Consider the following 14,872-nt stretch of genomic DNA (forward strand, 5'->3'; position numbering starts at 1 on the left):
CTATATTTTATTTATTTATTTTATTGCATTTATATCCCACTTTTCCCCCCTCCAAGGAACCCAAGTCGGCATACATAATCCTCCTCCTCTCCATTTTATCCTCACGACAACAACCCTGTAAGGTAGGTTGGGCTGAGAATCTGTGACTGGCTCAAGGTCACCCAGTGGGTTTCCATGACCAAGTGGGGACTAGAACCTGTGTCTCCTGACTCTTGGTCCAACTACTTTAGCCATGACACCACACTGGCTCTTGACCATCTTTCCTGTCACACCTTTCTATGTACCTGAACACTGCTAACATGTCTCCCCTCAGTCTTCTTTTCTCCAGACTGAACATTCCAAGTTCTGAACATTCCAAGTTTCCTGACTTGGAGCTGAGCAGAAGCAGGGAAGAGCAGCTGGCCCAGCTCAAGTAGAAGCTAGAAAAGTAAGCCAGTTCCCAGAGAGCGACCGAACAGGAAGAGCAAACAGGAGTTTGACAGAAGCCCTATGAAGAGAGACTGAAAGAACTGGGCATGTTTAGCCTGGAGAAGAGAAGATTGAGGGGAGACAGGATAGCACTCTTCAAATACTTAAAAGGTTGTCACACAGAGGAGGGCCAGGATCTCTTCTTGATCCTCCCAGAGTGCAGGACACAGAATAACAGGCTCAAGTTACAGGAAGCCAGATTCCGGCTGGACATCAGAAAAAACTTCCTGACTGTTAGAGCAGTATGACAATGGAATCAGTTGCTTGGTGAGGTTGTGGGCTCTCCCACACTAGAGGCCTTCAAGAGGCAGCTGGACAACCATCTGTCAGGGATGCTTTAGGGTGGATTCCTGCATTGAGCAGGGGGTTGGACTCGATGGCATTGTAGGCCCCTTTCAACTCTGCTATTCTATGATTCTATGATAAGTTTCTTCAGCCTGTCTTTGTACAGCATGTCCTCAAGTCCCTGTATCATCTTAAAAACTGGACCTCCAAACCTCCTCCTCCACCACCACCACCATTTCTAGTCTCCAGCAGCTTCAGTGTGCAGGACTAGGATGGGAGATCCTCATTGGAATGGAGACTGACAAGGTTTGAATTTTGATAGTTGTTTTCAATGATCAAATGCAGAACGTGGGCTTAGAACATGCAAATGGGGTTGGGGGGAAGCCCTTAATTGCTATGTTACATCATGCATCATGAGTGGGTGCTCAGATGTGATAAGAGTCAAATTAAGGGCTTGGTTGATTTGGGTTTGGCTGTTGTGATACTGCTCCCACTCTGGGAAAGAATAACAACAAAGTATTACTGATCACTGCAGTCCTGCAAAATGGTCTGTATTTCGGGAGGCTGTTTGATGCATGAGACATTTTCCATCTCTGTTTTGCTTTTGAATGGATTGTTGTGTCGCTTTTGCGGTTGATTTATGAAGATTTTCTGAATTTACTAATTGCATTTATGTTTGTTGATTTATCACCCTGAGAATGTTTTTTTTAAAATCATCACCATCACGTCAGTCACTGGCATCACATCAAAAAACTATACAGAAAACTTTCAGAAACTGGCCCTGCCAAAATCCACCCACACCACCATCCAGAAAGCAGGCATAATTAAAACATGCTCAATTGTCAGGAAATTCCTGAATCTGTAAAAGACAGCATGACTTGGCAATGCCCGTCGTGTCCATCTAGAAAAACCGCCATGAGTGAGAAATAATGATGATAATGATGATGATGTGAACAACAAATCCTTTTTTATGTCTTAGAGTTGGGATAATTTTCTTAAACAATTGCCGTTCCTTTTTGTGTGTGTGCTAGGTGTCATAAGAGGGCAGCAATTTGCCACAAGAACAGAGAGCAGGAGAGGTGCTTGCGTGATTTTCTACCTTAGATAATGTGGATGGTCTTGGGTAATATTTACCTTTACATGTTTGGCAGGGTGGATAAGAACTTTTACTCATTCGTTGCTTTGGCCCAGAGTCAGGGCCGGTGCTACCATAGAGGACACTCAGGCGGCCGCCTAGAGTGCCAAGCTAAGAGGGGCGCTGGGCACAGCACAGCACTCACACGCATTGGCTGTGAGCTGGGCCGGCCCGAGGATTCAGCTGGGCCTGGGTGGGCAAGATGGCTCCCCGCGCCCACCCAGCCGAAGCGAAGCCAGGGACGCTGGCATGGGGGGTGGGGTGGCTTCATGTTCAGACTTCTGGAACACGCCCGGAAGAGAGAGAGAGAGAGAGAGAGAGAGAGAGAGAGAGAGAGAGAATGTACGGGTGAATGGGGTGCATGGGGTCTTTGAGTTAATGCATGTGTTCATGCGTGTGTTTGTCTGGAGTGAGTGATGCGCACATGCGTGTGAGTTGGGGGGGATGTTTTGGAGGTGCTATTCCTATTAAATAATGCATATTAAACCCATAGACATTCTTTTCCAATTTGTTTGCTAAAATTGGCATGACGTATTTCTTGCACTTTAAAATAAATTTAGCAGTTTCAAGTTTTGTGCTTCTTATTTTTTCCAGGAAACATCTGTTCTTAAAAATCAAAGTTGGCATTTTTGGGGTGTGTGTGTGTGTGTGTGTGTGTGTGTGTGTGTGTGTGTGTGAAAGTAGCTCACCTTGCCTAGGGCGCAAAATAGTCTGGCACCAGCCCTGCCCAGGGTATGGCTGGTGGACACAGGACGGGGCTGATAGATTTCATGAGTTTCCATGAGAATGATCCCCAATCCTCCCTCACAAGTCATTCAGTGCTTATCGTCACATGACAACAGCACTTGCCATGTCAGAAAGTAAATAGGCGTTTATCAGATGAAACTTATCTCATGGTGATTGCAGTACACCCACCTAGTTATTGATCAATTCATTGATGGATCTATTTCTTTGGGATTTAATGCTCATGTGCACTCTGATTACCCTTTGAACACACAAATAAAAGAGAAGCCCTCCAGAAGTCCTGCCATTGCTTCCTTCACCAAGGACAGAGTTGTAACTCCTTACAAATGAAACTAACACTAAACACGAGATTTAAGAGCATACCTTCCTGTTTTAGCACATGTGTCAAAAGAAGTATGCTCTTGTATTTTTTGAGTGAGGTTGGGTTCTTACAGCACCTAAGGAAACAGCAGTCAAGCACTTCTTGAATAACAACAACAACAATAACAACAATCCCATTTGATTTGATTATGTTTCTAATTAGGGCTGGGTGAGAATTTTGTTTTAGTTCATTTATTAAAAGAATCTCCCAAGATGCACAATTTTCTTCATATCTGGGAGGGAAATAACTTCATATAACAATAATAACAAAAATATGTTGAAATGGTTATGTTGGTTAACAATGCAATCATTTCAACATATATTTGTAGCTAAACGTTTTGGCATCCACCCTCATCAATAGCTGCGGTGTTAAATGGATACCAAGACTAGGAATGTCCTCAAAACAGGAGTTCTTTTCTCCAATGTCCCAGATTTGTGCAAATTCGCATTTGCGTAAATTCACCCTTACAAAATTTTTTGCAAGTCCTCCAAAGTGTTCATGTTCATGCTTTTGGTTATGAGGGAAATACCCATTTTGTCTCCTTCTCATTATTATTATTATTATTATTATTATTATTATTATTATTATTATTATTATTATTATTATCCAGAACAAGGAAATGCCACATGCATGTTTCTTGAAAAAATGCACACAAACATAATACCATGAGTGATATATACGTGTGTGTGTGTGTGTGTGTGTGTGTGTGTGTGTGTGTGTGTGTGTGAAAAATGTTTGCAAACTGATATGGACATGTAAATCAGAAGAATGAGCTTTGAGGTGTAATTGGGAGAACCACAACAAGCTCAGGTTTAGCTGATTTGCACATCCCGATCCCAAACTAGCCAAATCCCTATTCTGTGATCAACAGTACAGTACTTTTGTCATGTTTGGTTTAAGCATCAAGTGTTTTAAATCTGTTGTTACAATTGCCTATGGTAGGCTGGTGTGGCAGACAATGATTTTAAAGACGGACATTCAAATAAAGAAGGAGGAGGAGGTGAAGGAAAAGGAGGAGGTGAAGGAGGTGGTGGAGGAGGAGGAGGAAGAGGAGGAGGAGATGATGAAGAAGAAGGAGGAGCAGAAGGAAGTGGAGGTGATGGAGGAAGGAGGAGGAGGAGGTGATGAAGGAGGTGAAGGAGGAGGAGGAAATGGAGGAGGAGGCAGAGGAGGAGGAGATGGAGGAGAAGGAGGAGGAGGAGGAAACAGAGAAGAAGAAGAAGAAGAAGAAGAAGAAGAAGAAGAAGAAGAAGAAGTTCCATGATTGCTACATTATTATTTTTATTCTTTCTGACATAACAAAGTACTCTGTTATTTTAATCAGAGCAGGAGCTTAGCCCAGGGGGGTTATTTTGACATGAGCTGATGTGCCCTAATTACTCGGTGCTGTTTATGCCATTCATAAACTGAGGCCTCCTTAATGACTCCTCAAACCGGTTTGCATTCTGCAATGAATACTTAAGAAGGAAGCTGCCAGGGTTAACAATGACAGCAGCTCAGTTAAAATTATAATCATTTCCATTGCGCTCCAAAGGCCTGCAAATCTCCTTTCCTGGGTCTCGGCTTAGGTGCTTTGCTAAGGGCAGATATTTTGGGGGGGAGCAACAGGACCCTCCCACCAAAGTTCCCCAGCAACTGTTGCTCAAAGCGTTTGCCCAGTTTGACCTAAGCTTTCTGTTCCTTAACTTCATATGCACCCACTACACACATGCACACAGAGCTCTGTGTTCTCATCCTGCAGGGATGCAATGATAAAACACCCCAAAGCCAAACATATATTATGATACCCTAAAGCATCCCTGACAGATGCTTGTCCAGCTGCCTCTTGAAGGCCTCTAAGTGTGGGAGAGCCCACAACCTTCCTAGGTAACTGATTCCATTGTCGTACTGCTCTAACAGTCAGGAAGTTTCTCCTGATGTCCAGCTGGACATCAGCTATGTTGTCCTATCAACTTTAAAATCTATTAAAAGTTTTGAAATAACAATAAACTTACTATTACTTTGTTACCTACCAAATACCACATGTCTGCCTGGCGTTATTTACCTGCCTTACAGTTATTAAACACCCACACCAGATTTTACCCACAGTACATTTAGAGCAGATCCTGTATTACACCTGTTTCCCTCATAGCTAGGGGAAAGGTTTTCCAAGTGGTGGCGCTAGGCCTGAGAAGGCTTTATGCAATGGGCCTAGTGTAAAGGTTGGTTACATCACACACACCTTGTCTCTCTCATTGATTTTTGGTATATTGTTTGGGGAAGGTTTTGCCTTAAAAAAGTGATGAAATAATATAGTTGAAATAAATAAGGGACCATTTCATCAGAAGCATGTGATTAGTATGGTCAGGAACAAGCAGGAGCAGAGGGTAGCTGGAAGAAAATGAATATATTAGTATTTCCAGTTGTCCATCCGTGACTGCCAAGTGCCAACCGATGCTGGAGAGCCCTCTAGTGGTTATTGCAAACAGTGCCATTTCATGAAGATCATAGAATCATAGAATAGATTTCCTGACTGTTAGAGCAGTACGACAATGGAATCAGTGACCTAGGGAGGTTGTGGGCTCTCCCACACTAGAGGCCTTCAAGAGGCAGCTGGACAACCATCTGTCAGGGATGCTTTAAGGTTGATTCCTGCGTTGAGCAGGGGGTTGGACTCGATGGCCTTGTAGGCCCCTTCCAACTCTGCTATTCTATGATTCTATGAGCCTTCAGTCTGATCTAGAAGGGCTGTTCTCTTTTTCTTTGTTCTTTGTCTTCATATTTGTTTCTATCTACACACTAGAGATGGGAATGGTTCATAGTAATTAGAGTAGCCTTCCCCAAGCAGGGAAGTCTAAAATTACCTATCTTGCTCTTTATGTCCAAAATGGGTCCACATACCACAGGGCCATCGATTAATCTCAAAGAACCTTCCTGCACATTAAATTAGAAGGAACATTGATTGAATCACCAGAATGCTAATGCTAGATCTGAACAAACCTGACAAAGAGTAGTCTCAGATGACTTAATGAAATTGTCATCAAAAGGAATGTGGTAAAGCTGTGAAGTAATTAGGGCACAGGTATGTTAATTTGGGCAAAGGTGGAGAAAACGCTGCCTCTCTCAGAAAATTAGGCAAATATTTTTTCCTCTTCAATATCGCCCTGTTGCTTCTAAAGATCAGGTGCAAGACAAAGACTGCAGAAGTCTAACGTTCTCTGGGGATTTAAATAGTGGAGACCAGAAGAAGTGCTTGAAAACTAGAAGAGCTTTTTTCAAAAAATGTTGCTGCAGAGGGTTGGTATTTGGGATGCAATTTGGAATTGCTGTTTAGTAATTCAGCCCTGCTTACTCCTGAGTAGACATGCTGTAGCCTTTACTGATGAAGAGGTTTAAAATGTTAATCTTCACATTTGATTCCACCCATTCTTCCTTTGGCCCATCTTTCAGATGATGATCCTCCCAGAGTTCAGGACACGGAATAACGGGCTCAAGTTAAAGGAAGCCTGATTCCGGCTGGACATCAGGAAAAACTTCCTGACTGTTAGAGCAGTACGACAATGGAATCAGTTGTCTGGTGAAGTTGTGTGTTCTCCCACACTAGAGGCCTTCAAGAGGCAGCTGGACAGCCCTCTGTCAGGGATGCTTTAGGGTGGATTCCTGCATTGAGCAGGGGGTTGGACTCGATGGCCTTATAGGCCCCTTCCAACTCTGGTATTCTATGATTCTATGATCATCATGTGTTACCTACTCTTTCTTTAAGGTACCTCAACAGTCTGGGATTATTTTGGAAGCACCCAAGTAAGCCTAGGCACTAGAATTTTTGGAAGCCAAAAATTCTAAGCTTCACTGATGAGAAGAGTAGGTAAGGCTGCATTAATATACCCCACTTACCTGGGAGTAAGACCCATTGAACTCAGTGGGACTTACTTCTGAGTAGATATGCATAATATGCATACAGTGATTGCACTATAACCCAATGAAGGACACCAAGCTTGACTGTGATGTGGGAATCAAGTTGTTCCTTTTATTGTCATTCTTAATTAAAGTGGTAAATATCCTCGGGTCATAATATCTAATTATATTTTTTGTAATGCACTGTTCTGCCTCTCCCAAATGAATTTAATTCAGGTTCTGGGCACCACACTTTAAGAAGAATGCAGACAACCTGGAGGGGGTTCAGAGGAGGGCAATGAGGATGATCAGGGGTCTGGAAACAAAGCCCTAGGAGGAGAAACGGAAACAGCTGGGCATGTTTAGCCTGGAGAAGAGAAGATTGAGGGGAGACATGATAGCACTCTTCAAATACTTAGAAGGTTGTCACACAGAGGAGGGCCAGGATCTCTTCTCGATCCTCTCAGAGTGCAGGACATGGAGTAATGGGCTGAAGTTACAGGAAGTCAGATTCTGGCTGGACATCAGGAAAAACTTCCTGGCTTTTAGAGCAGCATGACAATGGAACCAATTACCTAGGGAGGTGGTGGGCTCTCCCACTCTAGAGGCATTCAAGAGGCAGCTGGACAACCATCTGTCAGGGATGCTTTAAGGTGGATTCCTGCATTGAGCAGAGGGTGGGCTTGATGGCCTTAGAAGCCCCTTCCAACTCTACTATTCTATGTCTCTATGATCAAAATATTTAATGACACAAAATTCAACAGAGATTGAATCTAGTTGGCTAATCACAGAAGGATACACTTTCGTTGAACGTTACAATGTTTGTTTGTTTTAATTTATAAGGACAGTTGATCAATGTAACCAATTGTCTAGAGTGATTGGTGGTCTTGATGAATAGGATGGTCAGCCTGCTGGTGTGATATTTTGCTTCTCAGTTGTCCCCATCAATCTTAGCGGTTTGGATAAAATTGTTGGAGAAAACAGATCATTGGAGTAGGCAGAGATCATAACTTCTGAGAAACATGGAACCACACACTTAGGCCACAGCTAGACCTAAGGTTTATCCTAGGATCATCCAGGGTTCGCCCCTGCCTGAGCACTGGATCCCCTGTGTGGCACCTAGATGAACAGGTTTGATCCCTGGACGATCCAAGGATAAACCTTAGGTCTAGCTATGACCTTAGTTACAAAGCAATTTGAATGGTAATGGTGAATGTTATTATTATTATTATTATTATTATTATTATTATTATTATTATTATTTATTTATTTATTTATTTATATAGCACCATCAATGTACATGGTGCTGTACAGAGTAAAACAGTAAATAGCAAGACTCTGCCGCATAGGCTTACAATCTAATAACGTCTTTTTTGTTTGTTGCTTTCATCAAAACAAAACAAACGTCTTTTTTGTTTGTTGCTTTCATCATTTCCCATTGAAGTTATTAAATTCCCACATTTAGCATAGATGGCGCAAATTGTATTTTAAAACGCTGAGTCAACCCACCAATCAAGCAACCAACAAAAACATAAATGCTGCAAAGGTGGTAATGAATGCTCTCTGAAGTGCTTTGATGATTTTTGAATTCAACCTTGGGTGTTTCTCATTGTTCCTCTAATTGTTTTATTTTCCTCTGTGATGCATACAGTACATTAAGTCTGCGTTGAGGTGAATGAAAGAGAGCGAAGATGTCTTTTTGGTCTGTAAAGTAGTTTTGCATATTAACAGAAAATTGTTTGGTTCAAAGAAAAACATTTTTTTTTTCTGGAAAGAGAGGGTGCCCTAACCACTGGGATTGCTGGGGTAGGTGTGTCTATAAGGCTTCAGCAGGAGGAGGGGTGGATTTCATGGAAGAAGGTCTCTCTTGGACCACCATTGGGTTTCTACTATATTAAACATGAGAAGAGGAATGACCGGTAATTGGAGAACATGATAGAAATTGATGATGATGATGATGATGATGATGATGATGTTCTCCTTCGGTTAATGTTCAGAACGACTGACATTGAAGAAGCCATGCAGCACTATTGGGTATTCTCGCCTTGGCAGTTCTCACACTTTGTGTTGAAATCTGCAAGACTGAGCTACATCTGTATTGACTCTTTCGTATCACTGATTCTTCTAGACTTGCAATTAGAGGTGTACGAAGTGGGTCTTCTCCACCTCGAAATTTGATCTGGAGCTCTGTAGAGGTGTTTCTCCACCTCAATTTCTGGAGCTGGTCCCTCTCTCCACCACGGTGAATTACCCATGCAGTAATTCCATTTTTGGGTATTTATTTATTTATTTATTTATTTATTGCATTTCTATACTGCCCAATAGCCAAAGTTAGAAGGGGGGACAATCATGTTTTTTTTTTTTTTTTAAAAAAAACTTACTTTTGCGTTGGAGTGCTCATGCACTCATGTTAAGTTTTTTTTAAAAAAATGGCAGCCACGACATCCCTCATTCCTCCCGGGATGTTGCACGCGCCATTTGTCCAAAGGGGAGGATCTCACAATCGGATATCTCGAGATCCTTCCCCATCCCTCCCAGAATGCTAGGAAGTGTAGACATGCCCCTGGACAATCTTAGGGAGTTGTACTAAACTGTAAGAAAGTTTACATTGTATTCCACAATGTATACAAGTTTACATTGTATTCCACCATACAATATTCCACCTATTGTATTCCACCATGTCTTCACTACAGAAAAGCCACGGATCATCTCTTCTGAAAAATACATGGGCATTTCTTTTAAAGAGGTTACCAGCTCTGGTGCTATGAAATGTCAAAATTATTATTATTATTATTATTATTATTATTATTAATTTGTATCACACCTTTTGCCCAATACTGGGCCTCAAGGCGGCCTTACAAAGTTTAAAACAATATATATATATATATATATATATATATATATATATATTAAAAAACACAACAAAATTATAAGTCATTAGCATACATAGATGGAGGACCAGATTATTCTCCCAAGGCCTGCTGGAACAAACATGTTTTAGCCTGCTTCTGAAAGCCCTTCAAGGAGGGAGCCAGTCTAGCTTCCCCGGGAAGAGAGTTCCAGAGCACCGGAGCAGCCACCGAGAAGGCCCTCTCCCATGTTCCCACCAAGCGCACCTGTGAAGATGGTGGGACTGAAAGTAGGGCTTCTCCAGAAGATCTTAAAGCATGGGCAGGCTCATAAGGGAGAATACGGTCTTTCAAATAACCTGGACCCGAGCCATATAGGAAGAAAGAAATGTCTTTACTTTTATCCGAAATATAAAAACGTTCAAAAAAACTTTCAACCAAACTTGTACAACGCTCAACGTTTCGGATCCGGAGATCCTTCATCAGGAGCTATAAGACATTCAAGTGAAATATATATAAAGTCATATTACATTGTAAATAAGTTCATCCAACTTAAAATTAAATAAAAGTAGCAACACTCATAGTCTAATACAATATATGGACCGTTACACTAAGTTTTTACTGGACTAATCTACTCGTGATATAATCAACTTAACCATTTGTATTAGAGGAAACACTCATACTTTACTGAGTTGGTTTTTTTTATTATTATTACAGCAACTGTAGTTATTTATATTAACTCGGCATTTCTTTATGAAGCCATTTGAAAGCCAATGGCAAATCCATTTCTGCTGATTCCATAATATATATATATATATATATATATATATATATATATATATATTGCAATTAAGACAATTAAGTAAATCAAATTGTATGTATGATGTAAAAGACAATAACAACAACAACCAAACAACCACAAAAAAGTCATTAAATATAATAAAGGTGGATAACAATGCTACTCTGTACAGCACCATGTACATTGATGGTGCTATATAAATAAATAAATAATAATAATAATAATAATAATCTTAAGGGCTTTGATGATTTCTTATCTGAGTCAGGGATGTTCCCCACTCCTTTTCAAATTGCTTCACCATGCGTAAATGGAAGTAAGTTTGCGCTGAGCTCAATGAAAAGAAGAAACCACTTTCTGCTTAGCAAAGTTATTTTGCACATGAAAAGAAAATCGTCTGCAGCACATTGACGTAGTTCCCAAAAATAGGTGGTGTCAAAACTACCAGGGCCACTGACAGAACTGTATAAAAACCCAACCGTCCGTCTGCAGTTCCACCAGCTTCACTTGACATCCCGGTCGTCACTACATCTTCTTGGGAAAGCAGGTAAGTCCATTTTCTTGGGGGATTTTTTAGTCTTGTCTGAAATTCACATCAGTGAAGGACTAGATTCCTTCATTAAGTGTAACGATTACGACTCTCTCAGGATTAGGGATAGTTGAACGTCTCAGGCCATAGCTAGACCTAAAGTTTATCCCTGGATCGTCCAGGGGTCAAACCTGTTCACCTAGGTGACACACAGGGGATCCAGTGCTCAGGCAGGGGCGAACCCTGGATGATCCCAGGATAAACCTTAGGTCTAGCTGTGCCCTCAGTTTCACTTTCTCCGGGATTAGAATTTTTTTTTGCTCTACCAAATATGAATTTAGGAAATTTTGGTAAATCGTAATGTTCATCCACGACTTAAATTTGATATGTACAGCTATTCCTAGCATGGAGGGGACCATGTCGTACCTTCTTGCCATAAAGCTGGTTATGATGAGGAGTTAACTCTTACTAAGCACTAACATGCTGCAATAGATGGGATTATTAAAACCCAGACTTTTAGAGCAATGCACTCAAAACACATGGGTGGACAAAATTTGTGGATTCTGTCAGATTCAATTTTAAAAAATAGGATTTTGGGTTTTTTCCCCCCTGAATAAGGAAGACATTCTGTCCATTTCCCCCCAAAATGAAATGAAAATGAAATTCTTACCTACTCTGAATAATAGTTCTTGGTGACTAAGGCCTTAGCTAGACCTAAGGTTTATCCCGGGATTGTCCCGGGGTCGTCCCTGCCTGCTCCCGGGATATCCTGTGTGTCATTTACATGAACAGGGATGACCCTGGGATGATCCCTGGATAAACCTTAGGTCTAGCTAAGGCCTCAGAGCATCAGAACATTTTAGTCTCTAGGCTGTATTTGTGGGCTTTTATTGCCTTTTTTCACCATTGTCCATAATATTAGAACCTAAGGGGTCATTCAGTGAAATGGGATGGGGGCGGGAAAGAGACTTTCAGGACTAATAAAAGAGACAGCCATAGCATGGTCTGCATCAGTGTTAGTATAGATTGGCACATGAGCCTGAATGTTCTATTTCATTCATGTCCTGGTATGGCTTTCTCATGGTCATTTGCTTGGCCACTGTGGAACCATAACCCTGAAACGAGAGATATGGCTTTTGTCCAATCTGTAATGCTGTGTCTTGTGATTTCATGGCTTTCCACTTGTAGAAATGAGATGCTGCTCTTCGGGGACCTTTGGGCCACAGCTAGACCTAAGGTTTATCCTGGGATCATCCCGGGTTCGCCCCTGCTTGAGCACTGGATCCCCTGTGTGTCACCTAGATGAACAGGTTTGACCCCTGGACGATCCAGGGATAAACCTTAGGTCTAGCTATGGCCCCGGTCTGATCTAGCAGGGTTTTTCTCCTTTTGCTGGGTTTCAGGCATCCCAAACATCTGTCTCTGGCTTCTCCCTGAGTGACTTAGTAACAATAGTGCATAGCGCTCAGGAGAGTCTCCAGATGTGTTAGATTATAACTACCACAATATAGCCGCAGAACCATGGGAGTTGTGGTCCAACACAGCTGGTACGACAACTTGGGACCAGGATACATTAGAGAGCACCTTCTCTCTAACCAACTTGCCCGGTCACTGAGGTCATTAGAGAGCAAGTTCCTGGTGGTTCCACATGGACCTATGGTCCAATTGGAGTCCAACAAGAGCAGAGCCTTTAGTATGATGGCCCTTTTCATTTGAATTCCCTTCCCCTGGAGGTCAGGTGGGCACCACCACCATGCTGCTTCCGGTGCCTCCTGAAAACACCTCTTTTCCAGGAAGCTTTCGTCAAATTACCACCCACCAGTTTTATTGGTATTCTGTTTAAATTGAACAATATTAAGATGCCTTTCTAAACTTTTTAGGTTTTTACTGTTTTACCCTTATGTTTACTGTTCTATTTTAGATATGGAGTGGTATAACCCATACTGTAAATGGATACATAAATGAATAAGTTTGGGATGGTTCAGTCAGGGCTTTGGAAACAGTTATGAAAGAAAGCTAAAGACAAGGCTTTTACTGTGAATATTTTATTGCATTATCTCATTGAACCCAAATACCAAAGCAGAACCCTTCAAGCCCAAAATCATCATGGAAGTGGACATTTGAAGTCCTGCCTCTAAGGTCCATAGCCTACCCTGGATCTATGGCCACTGTCTCTTCAGTAGATTTGATCTTCCACCTTACACATAGCAAGACATACTATAAATTAGGGATGTGCTTCGCTTCTAATCGGACCGGAGAAGCAGTAGCGGAGCGGGGGGCTTCGCCTGCCCTTAAGGCGGAGGCGAAGAGGATTGGGGGGCCGGCGGAGCGTGGCGAAGAGGATCGAGGTGAAGGCAGATCCTTCGCCTCGATCCGGAGCTCCGCCGGAAAGGTAAGTGGGGTTTACCGGGCCCTGCCGCTGTCGCTGTCGCCCATGCGGCGACGGCAGCAGGGCCCGGGAACGCCCCCCGCCCTCCTCTCCCTTACCTGCCTCCGTCCGCGGTCCGTCAGCGTCTCCAATTGAGCCCGTGGTTCCAGCAGGAAGTCTGGGCCGCATGGCCCAGACTTCCTGGTGGAACCACGGGCTCAATTGAAGACGGCGACGGACCACGGACGGAGGCAGGTAAGGCCCCCCTCCTCCCTACCGGGCTCTGCCGCCGTCACCGGATGGGAGGCGATGGCGGCAGGGCCCGGTAAACCCCCCTATGGGGGGGGGACCGGAGCTCCGATCCGGATCCAGAGCTCTGAGCGGAGCGGAGTGGGCACAGGCAGAGTGGGGGCGGGGCGGAGCAGGCCGATCCGAAAATGGCGGCTCTTAAAGTGAAGCGGAGTGGGGGGTCCATGCACACCCCTACTATAAATGCTCCAAATAGATGCAAATGAAGCACGAGTTGAAACGAATCTATGATATTCCAAAAACAACAGTCATTTTGCAGGGCAACAATTCTAGAGAGATAGCAGTGTGTGGTTCTTATTCATTCTTGTTTCTGTTCCAGACTGCGCACCATCACCTGGAAAATGGCCTACTGTGGTCCATCCTGTGCCGTCCCATCCTTTGCCTCTACCCCAGTGGTTGGTTTTGGCTCTGCCGGTCTCGGCTATGGAGGTCTTGGCTATGGCTCTGGTGGATGGGGCTCTGGTGGGTGGGGATATGGTGCTGGCACACTGCTCGGAGGAAACACCACCTCAGGAGAGCTCGGCACCCTGGCTGGAGTCATCCCTTCATGCATCAACCAGATCCCACCAGCAGAGATCGTGCTCCAGCCACCCGCATCTGTCGTGACCATCCCAGGGCCCATCCTGTCTGCTAGCTGTGAGCCTGTTTCCGTCGGAGGCAACACCCCCTGTTCTCTGGCTGGTTCTGGTGCCTATGGAGGCCTTGGGCTGGGAGGAGGCTTGTATGGAGGTTTTGGGTTGGGAGGAGGCTTGTTGGGAGGCTTGGGCTGGAGGAGAGGTGGACTCCTTGGGAGAAGGTTCGGCCGCCGTAGCAGCGTGTGTTTCTAGACTGCGAAAGACAAGAAGAATATCCTCATGACCAGGAATCGGAGACAAGACACAGATTCATTGCAGACTGTTCTAACCCTGGGTTTACAGCAGATGAACCTAGGAAGGCCAGAATGACGATGGGAGTCTCTCTCACTCCCTACTGCTCCCTGCTTTGCTCTTAAATCTTGTACAACTTCTATTGCTGTTTCTTTTATATATTTATTTTCCAATAAAGTTTCTGCTGCATCATTCTAACCAATGTCTCTTTTGAATCTGTCATCCCATTATTATTATTATTATTATTATTATTATTATTATTATTATTATTTATATAGCACCATCAATG

The 14,872-nt window shown here is 43.2% G+C and overlaps 1 protein-coding gene across 1 annotated transcript in view; it reads left to right on the plus strand.

Annotated features, from left to right (window-relative positions):
* The first annotated feature begins 10,973 nt into the window (after window positions 1-10,973).
* The window catches only part of LOC134412194 (chorion class B protein B.L1-like), a 44,828-nt gene continuing 40,929 nt past the window's right edge, over window positions 10,974-14,872 (plus strand). The window contains exon 1 of the mRNA XM_063146032.1: window positions 10,974-11,058. The gene's annotated coding sequence lies outside the window, so the exon portion shown is untranslated. The remainder of the gene's footprint in view (window positions 11,059-14,872) is intronic.

This window comes from Elgaria multicarinata, chromosome 21 (assembly GCF_023053635.1).
Source record: "Elgaria multicarinata webbii isolate HBS135686 ecotype San Diego chromosome 21, rElgMul1.1.pri, whole genome shotgun sequence".
NCBI lineage: Eukaryota > Metazoa > Chordata > Lepidosauria > Squamata > Anguidae > Elgaria > Elgaria multicarinata.